This window comes from Molossus molossus, unplaced genomic scaffold (assembly GCF_014108415.1).
Source record: "Molossus molossus isolate mMolMol1 unplaced genomic scaffold, mMolMol1.p scaffold_m16_p_4, whole genome shotgun sequence".
In the NCBI taxonomy this organism is placed as follows: domain Eukaryota; kingdom Metazoa; phylum Chordata; class Mammalia; order Chiroptera; family Molossidae; genus Molossus; species Molossus molossus.
In genome coordinates, this window is record NW_023425377.1 from 56260672 (window position 1) to 56284350 (window position 23679).

The 23679-nt window shown below is 46.3% G+C and overlaps 1 protein-coding gene and 1 pseudogene across 1 annotated transcript in view; both read right to left on the reverse strand.

Moving 5' to 3' along the window:
• ELAVL1 (ELAV like RNA binding protein 1) overlaps positions 1-15249 on the reverse strand; it is a 41712-nt gene extending 26463 nt beyond the window's left edge. The window contains exon 1 of the mRNA XM_036240056.1: positions 15130-15249. The gene's annotated coding sequence lies outside the window, so the exon portion shown is untranslated. The remainder of the gene's footprint in view (positions 1-15129) is intronic.
• LOC118643790 lies at positions 11020-14875 on the reverse strand (annotated as a pseudogene).
• Positions 15250-23679: the final 8430 nt, after the last annotated feature.

The following is a 23679-nucleotide window of genomic DNA, read 5'->3' on the forward strand; positions in this document are numbered from 1 at the left end:
TGAGAGAGGAATTGGGTATGCTTTCTTGTCTTGAACTTGCTTCAGATCATATACAACATGCAACATTAGTCCAATCTCCCAGCATTTTTTTATTTATTTGAAAATGTTCTGTCCCCCGCTCTTTATAAAGTAGTTGACATCAAAAGCCATAAAAAACAGATGGGAAAGTTAGACTTCATAAAGTTAAAAACTTTGTCAGGAACAGACAAGCAGCAGACTGGGAGAAAATACAGTTGACCTTAACACAGAATTGAAAGCTTGCAGGCTTTGGAATGCCTTCAGTAGGCCCACACAGTTCAAACCTGTGTTGTTCACAGGTCAACTATATTTTTATAAGATGGATTTTTGACTGCACAGGATATCAGCACCCCTAATTCCCGTGTTGTTTAAGGATCAACTGTATTTGCTACCTGTTATATTACTTAGATTCGTGGTCCTCACCCTGGGTGATTCTGCCCCCAGGGGATACTAGGTGATGTCTAGAGAGACATTTCTGATTATCACCACTAGGGTGTGGGGGAGGTGTGTGTGTGTGTTTGTGTATGTATGTGTGTGAGACTGGCATCTACTGGGTAGAGGCCAGGGATGCTGTTAAACATTCCATGAAGCATTAGACAGCCCCTACCACCAAGAACGATCCAGCCCAAAAATGCCAATACTGCAGAGATTGAGAAAACTCCATTCAGAGAATTTACAAATTAATAAGAAACAAACATATCACTAACAGACAAGTAGACAAAGGATATAAGCTGTAACTAATAGATGCTAGCAATTCAGCTAGGGAACTAAGAAGCTCAAGTTGATGAATAATGAAGGAAATAAAAAAGAGATGCTACTTTCTGCTTGTCATATGGAATAAATCCAGTTTAAAGATAAGGGGGAGCCCTGGCCAGTTTGGCTCAGCGATCGGAGCTTTGGTCCATGGACCAAAGAGTCAAGGGTTGAATGCCAATCACGAACATGTACCTGGGTTATAGATTCAATCCTCAGCCCTGGTCCAGGTCATTCGGGAGGCAGCCAATTGATGTGCTTCTCTCTCATCGATATTTCTCTCTCTCTCTCCCTCTCCCTTCCTCTCCTCTCTAAAAACATATTTAAAAAAAAGATAAGGGGGAAATACCCTTATAACATCATTGATATGAGTGTGACATGGTACCACCTTTTTAAAGGATAATTTGGTAATGCCCACCAAGATTTTTTATGTGAATGCTATCCTCCAACTCAGAACTGAAGGAATCTGTTCTAGAAAAATAGACACACATGCACAGGAAAACATGCAAGGAACACATGACCCCCTGGCTGGTAAAACACTGAATATAATCTAAATATGCATTAATAGGAATGGTTAGCTAAATACCAATTTTCAGTAGAAAGCACGGGGCCATTAGCATTAACAGATTTAGTTATGAAAAACTCCATGAACCTATTAAACCATCTGTGGCCAGGAGACTTTGAGATCATTAGCTAAAAAGCAAACAGAAACATCTGCTAAAACCTGAACCAAAGAGCAGGGTAACCTCTGAGACATTAAAATGCACACTGAGCCCTGGCTGGTTTGGCTCAGCGGTTAGAGTGTCAGCCTCTGGTCCGGAGAGACCCAGGTTCGGTTCCGGCTAAGGGCACGTACCTCGGTTGCAGTTTGTCCCCGGCCCTGGTTGGATTTTGCGGGTGGTGACCACTCGATGTGTCCCTTTCATGTCGATATTTCTCTCTCTCTCTCTCTCTCTCTCTCTCTCTCTCTCTCTCTCTCTCTCTCTCTCTCTCTCCCTCCCTCCCTCCCTCCCTCCCTCCCTCCTTCCCACTCTATCTGAACAAAAAAATGGAAAAATGTTCTCGGGTGAGAATAAAAAAAAAAAGAAAGAAAAAAAATCTTCAAAAAAATAAATAAATTTTCAAAGGTTTAAAAAATGCACCTTCTGCTTTACAGCCCTGTTCCCCAGCATGCTGGCTCCTCTTGATGTCCAGTCAGGGCTGAGTAGCCCCGTGCAGGCACAGCTCTTGGTTAACTTTCAACAAGGGTGAAACCAAAACTCCAAATAGTTTCTTGGTGCTTTGCGGCCACTCCATCCTGCTCTCTGGGTCCCTTCCCCTGACCGGTTCCAAACCAGCTTCTGTTCCTGCAAGCTCCAACCACAATCAGGCCTTCATTTCAACCCGACAAGTTGTGGCCACCTCTGGCTGTCTCAACTTGCCTGGCATTGTGTCCTCTCACTCAGCATGTCTCTCCATGCAGATGTCCTGGAAACCCCTCCAAGTTGGCACTTTAGCCCCACCAAACTAAGCTCCTCATTACTCTCCATGGTGTCACCACCCACTGAGGCTCAAAGGTTACATTACATGTGGTCAGGCATCACAATATTAATAAGTGGCAGGGCCAGCCTCAAGTTTGTCACTACCGAGCAAGGATGAAACACAAGGCCCTTCATCTTGGGGCAGGCCTGCTCTGCTGGTGCAGTTCTTACTCTCCTCACTAGCTTCTCTCCCAGCATGTCACAGACCTTCATGTCCCCATGCCTCTGTCACATCTGCTCCCTTTGCAGGATTGTCCACCCCTCCATCATTTTCTCATTTATCTTTAAAAGTCCACAGGACATGCCCTGGCCAGTTTGGCTCAGCAGTTAGAGCGTCGGCCTGCAGTCCAGAGATACGGGTTCGGTTCCCGATAAGGGCACATACCTCGGTTGCAGTTTGTCCCAAGCCCTGGTTGGTCGTGTGGGTGGCAGTCACTCGATGTGTCCCTTTCACATAGTTTTTCTCTCTCTATCCCTCCCCCCACCCCCTCTATCTGAACAAAAAATGGAAAAAACGTCCTGGGGTGAGGATGAAAAAGAAAAAAAAAGTCCCCAGGACAATAGGTCACTCCTGTTCTCAGTGCCCACACACCATTGGTGTAAACCGTTATCACCACATCAATCACTCTCTCAATTGTTTTTCACCCATGTCATTGGTGAGAGCCTTAAGGGCCAGGGCTACATCACTGTCACCTAAGGATCTCCAGGCAAACCCAGGGTACCTAGCAAACTATATGTGCATCACACAGGTACACACAGTAGCAAAGTGGGGGACAGACACCGGGTCTCAACTCACCCAGGAATCATGTGTATTTGGTGCACTCTTTTACATTAAAGAAGGGCAGTTGAAAATTGTTCTGATAGTTTATTAATACATTCAGTACCTTTTTAAAGGATCATCAGTAAGTACCATTCCATCCCACAGAATCAAAGTTAATTGCAGGTAGCAAAACAGTAAATTCTGAGTTTATCAAAACGACTTGATTTACTTATTTTTAAATGTATCTTTATTGTTGGAAGAACTATAGATGTCCCCCCTTTTCTCCCCATTCCCAATCCCTTCCTGTCTTCCCCACACTATTGTCTGTGTCCACTGGCTATGCATAAAAGTTCTCTGGTTTATCTCTTCCTGCACCCTCCATTCCCTCTGTTTGTCAGTATAACAACCAATTTGTCCTTCTTAATTCCTTCACCTTTCTCTTCCAACCCCTGACCATCACTCCCATCTGGCAACCAAGCAAAAGTTCTCTGTATCTATGAGTCTGTTTCTGTTCTGCTTGATCATTTGGTTTGTAGATTCAATTGTTGATACACACACACATACACACACACACTTTTTTCCTTTATTGATTTTTTGACAGAGAGAGGAAGGGAGAGGGAGAGAGAAATGGAAACATCGATGAGAAAGAACATCGATTGGCCACCTCTTGCATGTCCCCCACTGAGGATCAGGCCCACAACCTGGGCATGTGTCCAGGCCGGGAATCGAACGGGCAACCTCTTGATGCATGGGTCAACGCTCAACCCGAGCCACACTGGCTGGACTACAAATATGTATTTATTGCTATTTTATTGTTCACATTTTTTATCTTCTTTTTCTTCAAGAACACCCTTTAACATTTCATATAATACTGATTTGGTTGTGATGAACTCCTTTAGCTTTTCCTTGTCTGGAAAGCTCTTTATATATCCACTGATTCTAAATGATAGCTTTGCAGGATAGAGTAATCTTTTTTTTTTTTTCTTTTTAAATCTTTATTGTTGAATGTAGAATGTATTACAGATGTTCCACATTTTTCCCCCCATTGACTCCCTCCTCCCCACTCCCGCCTCCTTCCCGCCTTTTCCCACACTATTGTCTGTGTCCATTGGTTATGCATATAAGTTCTTTGGTTTATTTCTTCCCACCCCCCCAGCCCCTTTCCCTTTGAGGTTTGTCAGTTTAGCAACCAATTTCTACTTCTTAATCCCTTCACCTTTTTCACCCATTCCCCCAAACCCCCTCCCAACTGGCAACCAACAAAATGTTCTCTGTATCTATGAGAATGTTTCTGTTCTATCTGTTCATTTTGTTTGTAGATTCCATTGTTGATAGATATGTATTCATTGCCATTTTGTTTGTTCATATATTTTATCTTTTTCTTCAAAAAGACCCTTCATCATTTCATATAATAACGGTTTGGTGGTGATGAACTCCTTTAACTTTTTCTTGTCTGGGAAAGTCTTTATATGGCCTTCGATTCTAAATGACAGCTTTGCACGATAGAGTAATCTTGGTTGTAGGTTCTTGCTTTCCATCACTCTGAATATTTCTTGCCACTCCCTTCTGGCCTGCAAAGTTTCTTTTGAGAAATCAACTGACAGCCTTATGGGAACTACCTTGTAGGTAGCTAGCTGCCTTTCTCTTGCTGCTTTTAAGATTCTCTCTTTATCTTGAACCTTTTGCATTTTGATGATGATGTGTCTTGGGCCTCTTGGGGTTCATCTTGTTTGGGACTCTCTGTGCTTCCTGGACTTGTATGTCTATTTCCTTCACCAAGTTAGGAAAGTTTTCTGCCATTATTCTTTCAAACAGGTTTTCAATTTCTTGTTTTCTCTCTTCTCCTTCTGGCACCCCCAAGATGTGAATGTTGGCACGCTTGAGGTTGTCCCAGAGGCTCCTTACACTATCCTCATTTTTTTTGGATTCTTTTTTCTTTTTGCTGTTCTACTTGGGCGTTTTTTGCTTCCTTATATTCCAAATCGATGGTTTGCTCCTTGGATTTACGTACTCTATTATTGAAGCTGTGTAAATTATTCTTTATTTCAGTTAAAGCCTCCTTCGTTTCTAACTGTGCATCGGTCATTTCTGACTGGTCCTTTTTAATGCACTTGAGGCCCTCACTGAGTTCATTGAGCATCCTTATAAGCAGTATTTTGAACTCAGCATCTGTTAGGTTGCTTATCTCCATTTCGCTTAGTTCTTTTATTGGGGCTCTGTTCTGTTCTTTCATTTGGGACCTGTTTCTTTGTCTCCTCATTTTGGCTGCCTCCCTGTGTTTCTTTCTGTGTATTACTTAATGAGAGGTATGGGGCTATCTGAGACCAGATGCTGCTCGTTTGAAAAAATTTAGGAAAACCTGAAGCAGGATCCAAGTCAGGCCAATCCTATGGTTAAGCAAGTGCCAACAGCTTGGGTGGGCCTGAAAGTGGGGTGGGGCGGGGCGGGGCGGGGCCTCAGGGAGTCAGCAGGGCAGGGCTACCAGTGTGAGCCAGGTTGCTGGAGTCCCAGATATGGCGTCTGTCTGCTGCCCCAGGGAAGGGCTCACCAAAGGAACAAAGGCCTCTGACAGCACGTTTGTCCTGGAGAAAGCCCCCTCTCCAGCCCTCGCTCCAGTGCCAAACAGCTCAGTTCTTCCCTGTATGTCTCTGGTGCCCCTCGAGCTGCCTCCCCTCCAAGCTTAGAGGGAGAGAGTCCGATAAGTCCGTGAGCAGGCCCTTTAAGGAGCTGCCTGGGGCTCCAGCCACCTCAGCCTCCCTGAGCCTCAGTTCCTGCTGGTTTTTCCAGCCAGAATTTATGGGGACTTCTCTTCCTGGCACTGGAACCCTGAGCAGGGCACCTGGTGTGGGACGGGGACCCCTCAGTCCTCAGGAAGGACCTTCCCAGCCGAGGTGTCCTCCTGATTTTTATCCGCCACACGTGGGTGTGGGACCAGCCCGTCGCGCAGCCGCCCCTCCTACCAGCCTAGATGCAGCTTCTTTAATTCTGTAGTTGTAGGACTTCCATTAAGCTTGATTTCAGCAGGTTTTGAATGGTGGTTGTTCTGTAGTTTTGTTGTAACTTGGATGTGGTTGTGGGAGGACGCGATACTGCGTTTACCTACGCCGCCATCTTGACCGGAAGTCCAGGATAGAGTAATCTTGGTTGCAGGTCCTTGCTATTCATCTCTTTTGACTATTTCTTGCCACTCCCTTTCGGCCTGCAAAGTTTCTTTTGAGACATCAGCTGACAGTCTTAATGGGAGCTCCTTTGTAGGTAATGTACTGCTTTTCTCTTGCTGCTTTTAAGGTTCTCTCTTTGTCTTTAATCTTTTGTGTTTTAATTATGATGTATCTATGTAGATTTCTTTGGGTTCATCTTGTTTAGGACTCTCTGTGCTTCGTGAACCTTCTGTTTCCTTCATCAAGTTCAGGAAGTTTCCTGTCATTATTTTTTCAAATAGGTTTTCAATTTCTTGCTCTCTCTCTTCTCCCTCTGGCACTCCCATGATGCAAAAGTTGGTATGCTTGAAGTTGTCCCAGAGACTCCTTACACTATCCTCATTTTTTGGATTCTTTTTTCTTTTTGCTGTTCTGGTTGTGTTTTTTGTTTCCTTCTATTCCAAATTGACGGTTTGGTTCTTGGCTTCACCTACTCTACTGTTGGTACCCTGTAAATTGTTCTTTATTACAACTAGTGCATCCTTCATTTCTGACTGGTCCTTTTTTATGCTCTTGAAGTCCTCACTAAGTTCCTTGGGCATCCTTATACCCAGTATTTTGAACTCTGCATGTGTTGGATTGTTTATCTCCATTTTGTTTAGTTCTTTTCCTGGAGTCTGGTTCTGTTCTTTCATTTGGGACATGTTTCTTTGTCTCCTCATTTTGGCTGCCTCCCTGTGTTTGTTTGTATATATTAGAAGAGTTGCTATATCTCCTAGGCTTGGAAGGGTGGTCTATTGTAGTAAGTGTCCTGTAGGGTCCTGCACAGCCTCCCTGCACAGATCACCCCAGCTGGGCATGCAAGGTACACCCCCCATGTGGGCTGTACACCCTTCTGTTATAATTGAGTCTTTATTGATGTTGGCATGTCAATGGGAAGGATTTACTCAGGCTGATCAGTTTCAAGGACTGGCTGTGCCCACTGACCACTGACCTCTGACCACCTTGGAGGATCAGCTGTGCAGGGGCCCACCACACAGAGCAAGATTTACTTCAGTAGGGCTCTGGTACCCACTGAGTCCACACCTTGAGTGTGTCCCTTGTGGAGGTGGTTGGGTGGTGCTTCGATATGGTCTGAAGCTATCCAGTGGGTGTGCTTGCTCTGAGACTTCTGGGAGGCACAGGCCAACGTCAGCCACTGCCTGTGTTTTACCCAGGGCCACCAGGCATAAGCTACAAAGTGATCTGCAGATGGCTGTTTCTTGTGCTGGGCTTGGAGGTGCTAAGGCAAGGTCAAGCTGTGAACCAAGGCCAACTGCTGCTAGTGCTGGACCTAGAGCCACTAAGCAACTAGTATGGGGCTTGCTGAGACCAGATGCTGCTTCTTTGGGAGATTTTAGGAAAATCCGAAGCATGAGCCCCAACAGGCCAGTCCTATGGTAAAGCCACTGGAAACAGCTTGGTTGGGCCCGAAAGCAGGGCCTCAGGGAATCACCAGGGCTGGGTAAATGGTGTGAGCCAGGTTGCTGGAGTCCCAGATACCGGGCCCATCTGCAGCCCTGTAGGGGAAGGGCTCACTAAAGAAACAAGGGCCTCCACCAGCACATCTGTCCAGGAGAGAGCTGCCTCTCCATCTCTGGCCCTGATACAAACAACTCAGATCTTCCCTGTATGTCCATGGTGCCTTTCAAGCTGCCTCCCCCATGCTGGAGCCCAGAAGGAGTGAGTCTGGGTAAGTCTCTGTGCGGGTCCTTTGAGAGGAACTGCCTGGGACGTCAGCCGCCTCAGCCTCCCTCAGCCTCATTTCCCGCTGGTTTTTACAGTCAGAAGTTATGGGAACTTCTCTTCCTGGCACTGAAATCCTGAGCTGGAGGTCCTGGTGTGGAACTGGGACCTCTTGCTCCTCAGGGAGAACCTTCACAGCTGAGGTATCCCTTCTGATTTTTACCCACGCGTGGGAGTGGGACCAGCCCTTTCATGCCTCTGCCACTCCTACCAGTTTCAATGTGGCCTCTTGCTTAATTTCGTAGTTATAGGATTTCCATTCAGCTCAATTTTAGGCAGTTCTGAATGATGGTTTCTCTGTAGTTTAATTGTAATTTTGATGTGCCGTGGGAGGAGGTAAGTACTGCATTTACCTATGCAGCCACCTTGACCCGAAGTTGACTTATGCTGATTTAAAAATGTTTCCAGCCTGGCCGGAGTGGCTCAGTGTTTGAGCGTCCACCCATGTACCAAGAGGTTGCCAGTTCAATTCCCGGTCAGGGCACATGCCCAGGCTGTGGGCCCAATCCCCAGTGTGGGGCATGCAGGAGGCAGCCAGTCAATGTTCTCTCATTGATATTTCTATCTGTCTCTCCCTGTCCCTTCCTCTCTCTCTAATATCAATAAAGAAAAAAAAAAGATGTTTCCAGTAACTGAATGTATCATGGAGAAGTCTGTTTGTATATCTAAGAGTTTTCAGCCCCACTGCACTATTTTAAATAATACTGGTTTGTGACTTCAGCAATGTTAGTTGTTAACATTGCTGCATGTATAAGGGAGAGATATGTATCAAAATTATATATAAATGTACATAGGAGGTACATATGTAAAGCTGCAAGACTAGTTTCCATTGGGCACCCCTTAAAATCTGTCTCATTTTATAGTCACAACGCAGACTTTCTAAATTTGGGCAAGAACAAAACTAGAACAAATCAAATATATCTGTAGGCTCAGTCTTGACATTTCATACATCATGTGGTGGGGCCCGGACTAATTATCCCAGATGTAAAATTCTGAGTTCTTCAGAGGAAAAATCTTAGGAATATAAGGTCCCCCAGGAAATATTCTGGTGCCAGAAAAAACAAAACAAAACAAAACAAAAAAAACCCACACACCCAAAAACGTACCACCTGACCCAATTTTAACTGGTATGAGGTGAAGGCTCAAGTGGACACAGTACACGTTTTCTTACTCTCCCCTTCCCATAGCTCATGGAGGGGAAAGCCACCTGGCTGGGGCAGCTAAGTCATAGCAAATCCATATTTGCCAGGCTGAGATGCCTGGGGCAGAAGCAGATCATGTGCAGCTCCAACCCTCAAGTTCAAGCCATTACCAGGCCATCTCGGTACTGCAAAAGCCTCTTGACTAGTCTCTACCCATCCTTGTCTCTTGTCTAGGAAAGCAATCTTCCAAGATTACCTCTCTCTCTCTCTTTTTTGGTTAATCCTCACCTAAGAATATTTTTTCCACTGATTTTTTTTTATTTTTTATCTTCACCCGAGGACATTTTTTGCATTCGTCTTCAGATAGAGCGGGAGGGAGAGAGGAAGAAAGAGAGAGAGAAACATCAATGTGAGAGAAACACACCAAGTGGTTGCCACCCACACGACCCCAACCAGGGCCGGGGACAAACCGCAACCAAGGTATGTGCCCTTAGCGGGAACCGAACCCAGGACTCTCTGGTCCACAGGCCGACGCTCCAACTGCTGGGCCAAAATGGCCAGGGCTGATTTTTTTTTTTTTTTTAAAGAGTGGAAGGGAGGGAGGGAGGGGAGAGAGAAAGAGAGAGAGAAACATCAATGCAAGAGACACATCGATTGGTTGCCTTCCGCACAAGTCCCAACCTGAGCCAGGGATGGAACCTACAACCCAGGTACATGCCCTTAACTGGGAATCAAACCCACGACCCTTTGATGCATGGGTCAATGCTCTAACCACTGAGAACACCGACCAGGGTCCCAGATCCATCTCTTGACTGTGCCTAGAAACCCTCTATCACCATATCCCAGCATGCTTTTCTAGATTTATCTCCAAGTTCACCTTTTGACCCCCTTTCTGCCCAAACCAGTCCACTCAGGCTTCTGGACCTCTTTGTGCTCTCCTCTCTTATTCATACAGGCCTCTGGCTGTACCTGGAAACTCCTGCTCACGCCTCTCTGATCACAATGACAAGTTTGGGCACCAGCACTTTCATAAAAACCAAGAACAAAGCAATCATTTCTTTCCACTCTCTCAATGCTGTCATGACCTGCTACTTCAGTCTCACACACCTTTCTTTTCTCCCCAGCTCAGGCTGTAAGTTCCTCGAGGAGTCAATTTCCTCCACTTCTTCCGATTCCCCATGACAAACGGTTTGTTTCATGTTTTCAGGCTATAAAATTGTGACCATGAACCTGGCCAATGTACATGGAGGATCTCTAGGTTGAGTGGAGATGAACGATGATCCTGTGAGTCCCCTCAACATGTAGGGACATGGACACTGCTTTCTGTCGACTTCCCATTTCAGTGTCTGGTGTACCCATGCACATGCAATCTACTTAAGTTATGTACTTTCCTGTTTATGTCCACATTCTAAACTGCTCCTTCTCTCACCTTCTCCGTTTTCCTTAGTAACCAATGTTCACCTACCAGTCACCCAGGCAGAGACTAGGAATCATTCATCTCTTGTTCATGTCCCACATCTAAATACCTACTGAGTCCTGTGTCTCTTAGTTCCTAACTGCATCTCAAACCATCCCCTCTTTCCCTATCACTACAGTTCAGGGTCATATTTCCGATTTTTCTTTTTTCTTTTTCTTTTCCAGCACTAAGTTAAGTTCTTTACTTCCCAGAAGTGATGTCTAAGGGAAAGACGAAGGGGAGGGTGAGCAAAGGAAGACAGAAAGAGCCAGAGAGATCAAGGAGGTGGGAAGAGAGGGGACAGCAAACCATTGTTTTATGAAGTCTCAGAGGCAAGTGCTCAAGGTAAAAAGAGTCCTGGAGGATCATCCATGGCTGAGGGAAGCATCTTGGTTTCCTTCTGTGTTTAAGTACTTGGGGGGGAAAGACTGCCCCCGCTGCCTCATTAAATAGTTAGGTACATCGCAGAGTCCCAGGCTGTGGGTAGGCACAGGAAGGGGGTCAATTTTATCATATCTCTGCACTGGTGGGCTTTGTACTTTTTCACCTCTGCCATGTACTTGGCCCATGCATCACCTTTACTTGTTAATACCTCATCCTCCATCTTTTGCTTCTTAGCTACTATTCCCTTCTTGAGGGCTAGTTTGTTCCCGCCTCTGCGCTTGCCCACGAAGCTGAGCATGGAGCCCAGGCTGCCCTTCCTCTTCAGATTCCTGGGACCCGCGGCGGCGGCAGCAGCAGTGGCTGGCTGGTCGGGTGGCGGTGGGCCCGGAAGCGGCTCTTCCTGCCACTACCGCTGCTGCTCCTCCATCTTCCGCTTGAACAGTTCGAGGAAGCTGCCGTCGTTGGCGAACAAGTTCACGCCGCCTGACACCGGGCTTGACATTTCCTCTCTCGGGCGATGTCCTGGGCCCCGATTCAACACATCGGCTACCGCCTACCGCGGGGCCCAGTGCCTCCCGGAGGCTCCGCCCGTCTCCCCCGGGCCCCGATTTTTATCTAAAGGAAAGGAATCACCTCCTAACTGGTTTGCTGACCTTCACAATCATCCCCCTCCAACTCTTCCTCCTGTGTACAGATATGACTCCTTCACTTTGTAGACTAAAACTGCCTAATAGCCACCTGTAGGCGTGGCTTACAGGACAACACCCAAGCCCTCTGCATACCAGCCACGTAAGTTCTTTGGCCACTACTCACTTCACCTTTCTTGCCCCTGAAGTACCAGACCCCATGTGGTTCCCTGAACAAACCTAAATGTTTCCACCTCCATACCTTTGCCAGTACTGTTCCTGCATCCTGCAAAGACCTTCCCTAGGGCCTTTATCTGGATAATTCCTCCCCAGCACACATGCTCACTTCCTTTGGGAAGCAATCTGTGACTGGTTAGTGTCCTTTCCAATGCTTTCACATCAACCATTTACAACCATCAGTGCACTCACAAGAATGGGCCAAAACGGTCTATACACACGATGTAATTACTACTGCTTCCCTAGAGCCTTGCTCAAGGCCGGGGGACACAGCAGTAGAGCAGGGAGAGTTGTTTAAAGGAGGGAAGCAAGACTCAATTCCCTTCCTTGGCTGGCTGCCTCCCACCTTTCCCTGACCTCAGGTCGCCCTGGCTGCCGCACCACTGCCACCTAGGGGAGAAGACAGCAACTGCACTTCTCTCATCATTCAGCATTTAATTTGATTCAATAAATTGAATGGATGGGGAGGACACAAACCAGAAACAGTTGATTCCGGTGTGGCAGTCAGAGGCTTCAAATAGTGAATGAGCTCTGGTCTGGATCACACAGCAAGAGGAAGAGATCTCCAGCTGGAGGAGAACAGCATTCCAGGCAGTGGGAGCAACAGGCAGAGAGAGGGGGTTGGAGTATATGCAGGTGAAATACGAAAGGAAGGATTAGAATGTGCAAGATCTGGAATCTCAACCTTTAGCTTTTAAGCCACCTAATAAAGTTTAAAAAGTTAATCTGTTTTCCCACCAGCAGTGTACTAGACTGGTGCAGCCACTATGGAAAACAATATGGTGTTACCTAAAAAAATTAAAAATTGAACTTCCATTTGACCCAGTGATCCCACCTCTAGGAATATACCCTAAGAAGCCTGAAACACCAATCAGAAAGAATATATGTACCCCCATGTTCATAGCAGCACTATTTACAATAGCTAAGATCTGGAAACAGCCCAAATGTCCATCAGTAGACGAATGGATAAAAAAGCTGTGGTACATATACACAATGGAGTACTATGCAGCTGTAAGAAAGAAAGCTCTCTTATCCTTTGAGACGACATGGAGGGACCTGGAGAGTATTATCCTAAGCGAAACAAGCCAAGCAGAGAAAGACAAATGTCATGTAATCTCACTTATTTGTGATATATAATGAACATAACAGTCTGAGAAACGGGGTAGTCCCAGAGATGTGGAAGTGGGGTACAGACTAACAATCCCCAGAAGGGGGGGAGATAAACCACAGAACTTATATGCATGTATGCATGAACAATAGACATGGACAACAAAGCGGGAGACAGGGCAGGGAGGGTGGGGGAGGGGGTATCAGTGGGGGAAAAAGGAGAAACATCAACAAAAATAAATTAATTAAAGATAAAAAAAAAAAGTTAATTTGTTTTTTTCTGGCCAAAGACTTTTAATCAGGGGGGACATGATCAGATATGTGTTTAGGACAACTCTTGCCGGAGTATGGGAAAAGGATAAAAAAATGGGAGGCAGGGAATTAGGAAAGCAACAAAACAAGCATCAGGAAGATGCTATTTTCATAATTCTCCCTTTGCTGCCCCATGACTTCAGATTCAACACATTCAAACTGAAATTCTGCCCCTCAAAACCAGTGTTTCAAGATAAACATTATTTAGGTCCACATTTTGAGATGTTCATATTATTTCTGTCTCTTTGCAGATCTTGAAGTTGCAGAGTTTTATAGTAGATACCAGAACAGGGCTTTGCACACTGAGATGCTCAATGACAATTGAATGAATTCCTCTCGGGGGTCTCCTGTACCCTTGCGATTATAAGAGCAGAAAAACCCAGTGTTTAAGAGCAATATGGACTCTGAGTCAGAGGGCCTGGGTTCAAATCCAACTTCAGTCACTTTACAGTATGAAGCGGGTCATATCACGTGACCCATCTAAGACTCAGTTTCTTTGTTCCTAAAACAAACACTGTAACACCACCTACCTCAAGGGCTCAAGATAAATGTCTGTGAGGTGTCAAGCATAAAAGAAATCCTCAACAAAAACTGTTGATGCTTTATAACACCATTTATTCAGTGCCAGCCACTCACAGGCCATGCACAATGCTAGAGGCTTCCCACACCTTTAAATCTGCACAGCAATATTCTTGTCAATCCTATTTTACAGACAAGAAAAATCTAAGGTTCTCACAGATGAGTTTGTTGAAGGTTTTGGAAGCCTTAGATCTCAGATGTCAGGGATGGGGCTGGAGAAACCTTTAGTGGAAGATTATTTAGTTCAGTGGTGGTTCTCATACATGAGTGAGAAAGTGAGTGAGTAAATGTGTGTGTGTGAGAGACACAAAGACAGACTTTTGGCAATATGAAGGCATTTTTTGCTCTTCACAAGGTGTGGGAGGACATCTGGTGGGTAGAGGCCAGGAGTGCTATTCAACATTCTACAATGCACAGGACAGCCAAAAAACCAAGAATGATCAGACCCAAAATGTCAGTAGTGTCAAGGTTAAATAACCCTTCTCCTGTGAAATCATCCTCCCTATCTTCCCACTTCGGAGCATTGGCCATCTGGATCCCACACTTTGGGCAAGGGGGTTCCATTCCTCCAGCGGTAGCGCAAGCAGTTCTTCCCCACCTGCCCTTCCCACAATAGGTTTAAACCCATTTTAATAAGCCTAGCAGCAGAAGACTCCAGAAAAAGAAGGAAGAGTATCCATCCCCCATTGTTCAACTGCCTGCAGTTTGTCTTTTCAAAACACATACACACTTTACAAATTCAAATGTCCCCCGCCACCAAAACAGCTTTGTTAGAGATGGCGTTAAAAAAAAAAAAAATGTATACTTTTCTAGAACTCCCATACGTACTAAAGGGTTTGCACACTTCTCAAAGGACCTCAGATAAGCCGCGGTCCTCTGACAATGACCACAAAAGAATCTGTAGGATTCCAGGGGACTTAGCGGGTGGGCCATGACCTCTGCGCGCTGAAGGCGCTCATCCTACTCCCTCGTCTCTGGTTTCGCGCTGCCGCCTCCGGGCCCCCGGCTTCCAAGACTACCCAGGTCCTGGTCGTAGAGCTCGGCTGGCAGACGCATGCCCACGCCGGGTCCCCTCGCTCACTTCTCGCGGCGGCCTAGGAATCCGGCCTAGGAATCCGGCCCAGGGCCTGTCGCCAGCGCCCTCACCGGCCCGCACCTGCCCGCCCGTCACGGACGCGCGCGTCTCCTCCCGGCCCTGTGCGGCCTGGGCCTCGGCCGGTGCAGGCCCGCAGACGCTCGCGGCCCGGCCAGACGAGCTCTGGCCTGTCGCGGCCTACCCAGTCCAACACAACCGAAGGCCTCCGCCTCACCTGGATGCGGGCGGGCGGGCCCAGGGCTGCTCCGAGGCGGGCGAGCGGCGGTGGCGGCGGTGGCGGCTGCGGCGGCGCGGCGCTAACGGCTCCGCTCGGCCTCGCTAGCGGTGGCGGGGGCAGCGGCTACGACGACGGAGGCGGTGGCGGTGGCGGCGGCGGCGGCAGCTCCTCCTCGGCGCGCACCACCCGCTCCGGCCCGCGGCCCGAACACGCCCCTCCCGGCGCGTGCACCCATTGGCCGGCGTTTGCCACGGCGAGCTTCTCATTGGCCGGAGTGGCTGTCGCGGCTCCCTGAGGCGCGCGGTGGAGGCGGGACTTCCGTCGGCGATGCCTGCGAAGGGCTCATGGCTAGCTAGACCCGGCAAGCCAGCGATGGCTTCAGAGGGGTCCAGGTTGGGCCGGGCTAACGGAGGTCGACTGAAGGCGGTGGGGGAAGAGCCACGCACCTTGTTGAGCTCAAGTTGTGTGCCCGCTCCTGACCGTCCCGTCGCCGTCGTCATCACCCTACAAGGTAGGAACGGTCAGCGCTCCTGGGCTATGGGGACAGAACCCGGGTTCGAATCCTGGCCCCGACGTTTCCGCACTATGTACGGTTTGACAGGGGCTGACATCACCTCGCTGGGCCTCAGTTTTCTTATCTGGTGTGATGTGGAGACAGGGCACCGGACGTGGTCAGCGTTTCAACAGTGCTGACTCTTAGAGCTCTTGGGTTTCCTGGAAGCTCAGCCTTTCATTCACTAAAATGTTATTGTTCATCTACTACGTGCCAGTCACTGCTTGGGCAGTGAAGAGACCAAAAAACCTGCCCTATTGGGCTCACATTCTAGACCAGCGCTGTCCAGTAGAAATAAATGTAAGCAAGCCACAAATGTTGGCCACATGCATAATTTAAATGTTCTAGTAGCATGTTAAAGGAAAAAAGTAAAAAGAAACATGATGTTAATTTAAATGTGTTTTATTTAACCTGATTTATGTCCAAAATGTTATTTTAATGTGTAACCAATATAAAAAGTTATGAAATATTTTTCTTTTTGTCTTTTTTCTTCACATGTTTTTGAACACACAGCCCATCTGAAGTTGTATTGCATTCATTTCAAGTGGCATTTGACCCTGCAGTACTATATGGGGAGGCAGAAAACTAATCAAGGGAATTCCACATCCAGTGTGAAAAGTGGTAAAAAGAAAAGTAAATCGGGGAAAGAGCAGGGTAAATGTGTGGGTAGCAATTTGAAAGACAGTGGTCAAGAAGGTTAAGGTGGCATTTGCAGAAGGACGAGAAGGAGTTAAGAAGAATTATGCCATTCATTGTTTAGTGTTGGTCTGGTAGAACTTTTTGTGCTAATGGCATGTGTTTTATCAGCACTAATTTAGCAGCTACTATCTCTGTGTGGCCTTTGGGCACTTGACATGTAGTTGGTGCCACTGAAGAACTGAATTTTTAATATATTTAATTTGTACTTAATTGACCTTTAAATAATCACAATAGGGTCAGTGACCTCTATAGCAGATAACATAGATTTAGGAGAACGGTAACAAATGCTCAGAATTGAGCATGTACTGCATCCTAAATGCATTTGCAGATTCTCCTGTATAATTCTTGAAATATCTCTGTGAGAAGAGAGCAATAATCATTGTTACCATGAGGAATGAAGTCCTTCATTCATCTATACTTTATTGTTGGCATTAATAGACTATTTTTTAGAACAGTTTTAGACTTACAGAAATATTGCAAAGAAGGTACAGAGTTATCATTTTCCCCATACCCAGTTTGCCCTATTAGTTACATTTTTTATTACTTTGATACATTTGTTATAATTAATGAACCAAAATTGTTACATTATTATCAACCAAAGTTAATATCTAATTTAATTATTTAATTCCCTTTGTTTTTATCTACTGTCCTTTTTCTCTTTCAGAATCCTGTCCAGGATACCACATTACATTTAGCTGTCCCCTCATCCACCACCACCACCCCCGTCTTTCTCTTTAAAAAAAAAATACTTGACATATAACATGATATTAGTTTTAGTTATGCAACATGATGATTTGATATATGTATATATTGCAAAATAATCACCACAATAAGTTTAGTGAACATCCATCACCTCACCTAGTTACAAATTTTTGTTCTTGTAATGAGAACTTTAAGGTCTGTTCTCTCATTTGTCCTGTCTCTTTAGGCTCCTCTTGGTTGTGGCAGATTTCTCAAACTTTCCATGTTTGTTTGTTTTTTTATCCTCACCAGAGGATATTTTTCCATTTTTTGTACAGATAGAGTGGGAGGGAGAGAGAGGAAGGGAGAGAGAGAGAGAAACATCGATGTGAAAGGGACACATCGAGTGGCTGCCACCCGCACGACCAACCAGGGCCGGGGACAAACTGCAACCGAAGTACGTGCCCTTAGCGGGAACCGAACCCGGGTCTCTCCGGACCGCAGGCCGATGCTCTAACCGCTGAGCCAAACTGGCCAGGGCTCAAACTTTCCATGTTTTTGATGACCTTGGCAGTTTTAAGAACTGGTCAGATATTTTGTAGGATGTCCCTCTGTTGGAATTTGTCTAATATTTTTCTCATGATAAGACTGGGATGATGGGCTTGGAGGAAGAAGACCACAGAGTCATCTCATCACATCCTATCAAGGGCACAGGCTGTCAACATTATGCCTGTTGATGTTGGCCTTAATCACTTGGCTGGCAAAGTATCAGTCAGGTTTCTCCACTGTGAACTCCCCCCCTCCCCATTCCTGACAATATACTTTGGAAGGAAGTCACTATGTACAGCCCACACTTGAAGAGCAGAGAGTTATATTCTCCCTCCTTAAGGGTGGTTACCTACATAAATTATTTGGAATTCTTCTGCATGGGAGATTTCTCTTTTCTCCCCCATTTATAAGTTTATTTAATCATTTACCTAAATAAGTATGGCCTCTTGAGTTTTAACCTAATACTACTTTATTTATTTTATTGCCCAAATTGTTCTGACTTTAGCCATTGGGATCTCTTCCAATTTGCTCCTGTGGCCTTTTGACACATTCCCATCAATGTCTTTTGGCTTTTTTCATTTTGTTTTATTTGGAGCACTTCCTTATTCTCTGGTACTATAAGATGTATTAGGCTCGTCTCACATATTTCCTGCCCCAGTCCTAGAATCAGCCATTTCTTTGAGTCTGGTTCCTTTTATTAGACAGTGGTGTTAGAAACCAAGATGTAAGCACTAGGAGTGCTTGTTGGTACAGGGGTATTGTTTCTTTAGGTCATACATCCTTTTTAATTGCCCATAACATACCCAGTATAGACACTCAGCCCTGGGGATACAACAGTGACCATACCAGATGTGGCATCTGCCTTCATGGAAGTCACACCTTGCAGGGACCAGTTTAAGAGGGCAGCTCCAATACTGACTAGCTTTTTTCAGAAAGTGTATGCTGGTCCTGCTGTGGTGGGTAGAATAACAGTACCCCAAAGATGTCCATGTTCCTAATCTCTTAGAACCTGTGACTATGTTACCTTAGCTAGCAAAAGGGACTTTGCAGATCAAATTAAGTTAAGTATCTGGAGATGGGGAGATTATCCTGGATTACCTTCATGAGACCAGTGTCATCACAAGGGTTCTTATAAGAGGGGAGCAGGAAGGTCAGAGTCAGAGAAGGAAATGTGACAACAGAAGTAGAGGTCAGTTATGTCATTGTTGGCTTTGACAATGGAGGAAAGGGCCACCAGCAACAGATTGCAGGCATCGTCTAGAAGCTGAAAAAGACAAGGAAACACATTCTCTCCAAGAGCCTCCAGAAGCACTATAGCCCTGCTGACACCTCGATTTTAGCCTAGTAAGACCAGTTTCTGACTTCTGACTTCCATAGTAGTGTGGTGGAAAGCCATGACATCAGAACCATTTACAGAGCTCCATATGTGGGTGGAGTTATTTTGTGGACATAAGAAATGGGTTTAAATCCCTAACAGCTAAGGCATCAAAGTGGAACGCTCATTCTGAAAACAGAAGTTGGACAGGCCCAAACAAGCCCAAAGAACCTTCTGGCATTCAAACTCTTTGGGGGCTCTACTTCAGTCTGATTCCTCCTCAAGTGCCAAGTATGTCAGTTGAATAGAAAACCAGGAAGCTTGCTTTATTTTTTCTTAGGCAGCTGAATTTATTTTCAGGTTAGCAACACTTTGGAATTCATATCCCCAATTAGTTCAGAAATGGGGGTACAACAGTAGTGGCTTCTTCAGGGCATGGGTTACCTGTGCTTCCTATTTCTGACCTGGAAAGTCTGGCCCTGGAGGGGCACAGCAATGCAAGGCTTCCCTTCAGAAACTACTGTGCTAATAACTCCTGAGCCTCAGGGAAGTTTTGTTTGTTTGTAAAAGGCAGGTGGCACTGCCACCTCGGGAACATGAGTAAAGCAGGCACTGAGCAGAACATCTAACACATCAGGACTACCATTGTATCAACAGACCCATAAAGAAAGTTCTGTGGTTAGAGCCCCAGAGAGCGGGAAGGGCTCCGCTTCCTAGAATCACAGCTTCTTGAATACTACCTCATGAAATAACATAGGGCACTGATCTAAGGAAGTTTGGCAAGTTTTGTTTTCCAGAATTATCTTTCTGGATCTGACCCATTACATGTTAATTCCGGTATCTTCCTGGCAAGAACTGCAATGGGCATTTTGTTGCACATGGGGTCAAAGATTAGAAAAGGCTTCACAGCTCTGATTTCCAGGGTCACAGAGTGGCCTGGTTGCTCCTGTTGTCCCAGAGCAATATGGATGATGACAATTTTCCCTTCCAGGTGTCACATAGCCACCCTCATTCCTACCAGGGAATCATAGTAGCTGGTATCTGTTTTTCTTTTTCAGATTTGTTTTTTTAATCCAATTGTTCTTTTTCATGCCATACAAGTTCTCTCTCTTGCTTTGTCTCTAAATATTTTACATGTATTTGTTAGGATTTTTGCAGTGCTTAAAAATTTTTTTAAAGCAGAAATTCAGTGGTCTCTAGTATATTCACAGAGTTGTGCAAACACCACTACTGTATCATTCCAGAACATTTTTATCACCCCCCAAAAGAAATCCCATGTCACTGGTTGAGCGTCGACCCATGCACCAAGAGGTCGCCGGTTCAATTCTCGGCCAGGTTGTGGGCCCAATCCCCAGAGGGGGGCATGCAGGAGGAGGCCATATCAGTGCTCTCTCACATTGATATTTCTCTCTCTCTCTCTCTCTCTCTCTCTCTCTCTCTCTCTCACTCTCCCACTCTCCCACTCTCCCTCTCTCCCTCTCCCTCTCCCTCTCCCTCTCCCTCTCCCTCTCCCTCCCACTCTATATGAATATAAATGGGAAAGAAATATCCTTAGGTGAGGATTTAAAAAAAAGTAAAACGGTCATAAACAGTCACCTGCTTGCCCCTGGCAACTGCTAATCTTTCTGACTCCATGGATATGCTTCTTCTGATCACTTTATATAAGCCTTTTGTGTCTGGCTTCTTTCATTGAGCATAATTGAACACGGTTTTCCCCAATTTTTTTCTTTATAAATGAGATGGAGGCTTCATACTTATCAGTCATTGGCAGGTGGTCAGTTTGCTGTGACAATTCTCCAATCTTGCTTCTGGTCCAGCATCCCACGGGAAACAGGCCAGGGGCCACACATGGGCAAGCTCTCCCTGGGAGGTGCCTCTCACCTGCCCTCAATGTGCTGGGGCAGGAGCACCAAGGATGGGTGTTCTCATTACCAGCTTCTGCCTGATCTTGGCAACTCCTATACTCCATGTATCACAAAACCCTGAAACCTCCCAACTCTCCAAACCAAGGATCCAAAATCACACCCAGCAGCACTACTCAGAGCTTCCAGGCATACTAAACTCTGATCATGTGCAGCCAGTTTCCCTAGATGAACAAGCCAGGTGTTAATCAGTTTACTGAAAGCTCACACAAATTGATAAGAACCAAAGGAGCAAAGATCAGGAACGCAACACTTCACAGGAGGGCGAAGACAGTCAACAAATATCAGTGTCTGCATAGAATTGTCACGGTGGGGCCATAGGTGGGGGCTGTTTAAAGTGAAGATCATTGCAGTGCTGCCAGGACCCCAACAGCTTTCCTCAGGGGTGGTGGTCATGTTCATCCAAAAGACCCAGTGGAAGATAACTTACCAGCATATGAAAGGGCTCATAGTCTGACCTTGTGGTTATATCACTGAAAATTATTCGGCACCACCCAGGGTAGTGCTGTCCAAAGGAAGATATTTTTTTTACCAGCTTTAATGAGGTACCTTTGAGTTGGCAACAATCCCAATACCCAGCAATGAGGCTGGCTTGGTGAGTTCTTCATCCACTAAAAATGACAGTAGGAGGCCCTTAACCATACTAAGAGTAGCTCCCTGAGCTGAGCTCTGTGGGCGCAGTTTAATCTTCATGGTGAGTCTATGAATTGGGTCCTATTAGACTTATTTTACATAAAGATTAAGTGGGCTCAAGGTCACACTTCTAGAAAGGGGAGCAAAGGCCAGGATCAAATGAGGTCAGAACTCATGCATGGAATATTGATGCCAAAGTACTCATGATTTAAGAAATAAATGCAGGCACAGAGTTGCACGTACCCTCTGCAGGGTCTTCCACCTATGGCTGGAAGGGTGAAGGGGTGGGCAGAAAGAGAAAGGCTGGGTCAGCACTGAAGGATGCCCAGCCCCAGGGCCAATGGGCAGGAGAAAGGACTAAGCAGGATGTAGAAAGAGGTGGTGAGGCCCTGAGAGAGAAGAGGGGCCAGTGGGAGGGTTTACATGGGCCAGTCAGAAGGAAAGCACAGCCTGGTGGGAGTCATTATCTGTGGGGTGTTGTTTCAATTCCCCCACCTAAGCAGGGCTCAGTGGCTTAAGATGCTTGGGTTGGAGGGAAGGGGACAGCCTCAGTAGTATAGTGAAAGTGATGGCTTCAGATGCAGATGGTAGAGGGAAAATACTAAGGCTATGGAGAAAAGGTTTGTCTTCATCTTTATTTCCTCCCACATCCCTAAGATATGCTGCTGTCTTATTCAGGTGCATCCTGGGTATATGAGTTCACTAGGGCTTCCATAACAAAGCATAGACTGGATGGCTTATGAGCAACAGAAATTCAGTCTCTCACAGTTCTGGAGGTGAGAAGTCCAAGATTAAGGTGTTGGCAGTGTCCAGCTGGTATGACTCAGTGGATTGAGCATCATTCCATGGACTGAGAGGTTCCAGTTCGATTCCCGGTCAGGGCACATGCCCAGGTTGCAGGCTCAATCCCCATCAGGGGACATGCAGGAAGCAGCCGATCTATTTCTCTAGGGGAAAAAAATTTTCAATAAAAACATATTTAAAAATAAAAGATATTGGCAGGATCGGTTTCTTCTGAGGCCTCCTTCCTTGACATATAGATAGCCATCTTCTCCCCATCTTCACATGGTCTTTCCTCTGTGTATGTTTGTATCCTAATTTCCCCTTTTTATAAGGACACCAGTTGTGTTAGAGCAGGCACACCCTAATGACTTACTTTTAACTTGATCACTTGATCTTAAAGGCCCAATTTCTAAATACAGTCATGTTCTGAAGTCCTGGGATTTAGAACTTCATCATACACATTGGGGAGGACACAGTGCAGCCCTTACATAACACTGGGGGAACATGTGATTCTGCTACAGCCCACTAGGGGGCTCATGTGACCCTGGTCACCCGAGGACACTGCCTGGTCTTCCACAGGTTAAGGAGCCAGGATTCTGTGGTTTGGACACCTCATTCTCTGGTGGATAGTGTTGACATTGGGCCCCAGCAGTAGCGTGGTACCATACATCAAGGACTTGGGCTCAGTGAGGGCCTACATGGAAATGCACAGAGGCTGGCCAAGCAGCTACAACCAGTACAGGGGCTGTGGGGGAGAAATTCAGGAGCCTGCAGTAGGCAGGATAGGCCATCTCCCCAGACCAGCCCTCCCACCACCAAGAGCAGGGTTTTTCCTGGGCTAACCCCCAGGGCAGTCCCACTGGACACATGCTCGCCTTCCTTCTTGTTGCACCAAGACTTTCTCTACCCAGATCTCTGCAGCCCTCCTTCCCCGGCCAATACTCCTGTCCCTTCCTCTAGAAATGTAGCTGTTCTGCTCCCACTGAGAGATAAGACTCACCCAGTACAGAGGCTGGTTCTTGTTTAAGTAGTCAGCCAGCATGAACCCTGTTCTCCCCAATTGCAGTGAGTTCCTTGAGGGGACAGCTGGGTCCTGTCCACCTTTGCATCCCCAGTGCAAAGCACAGGGCATCAAAGTTTGCTGACCAAATGGACAAGCAGCAGAACCTTCTTGCAGGGGCCAATGGCAGTAAGACTAGCTGGGGTTTATCACATCATGGCAGAGCCTACCCTGTCTCCCCTTACATACACTGGGTTGGGCCACCCAAGTTGGGGTCCCTTCCATGGTGGGTAAGATGGGCATCCCACTCCAGGGGCATCACTGACAGGAGCACTGTGGGATGGCAGCAACAAAGAGCTAAAGAGGAATGTCCCAACCCAATCACCCCCTCCTGCTGTCAGGGGCCCTGTCA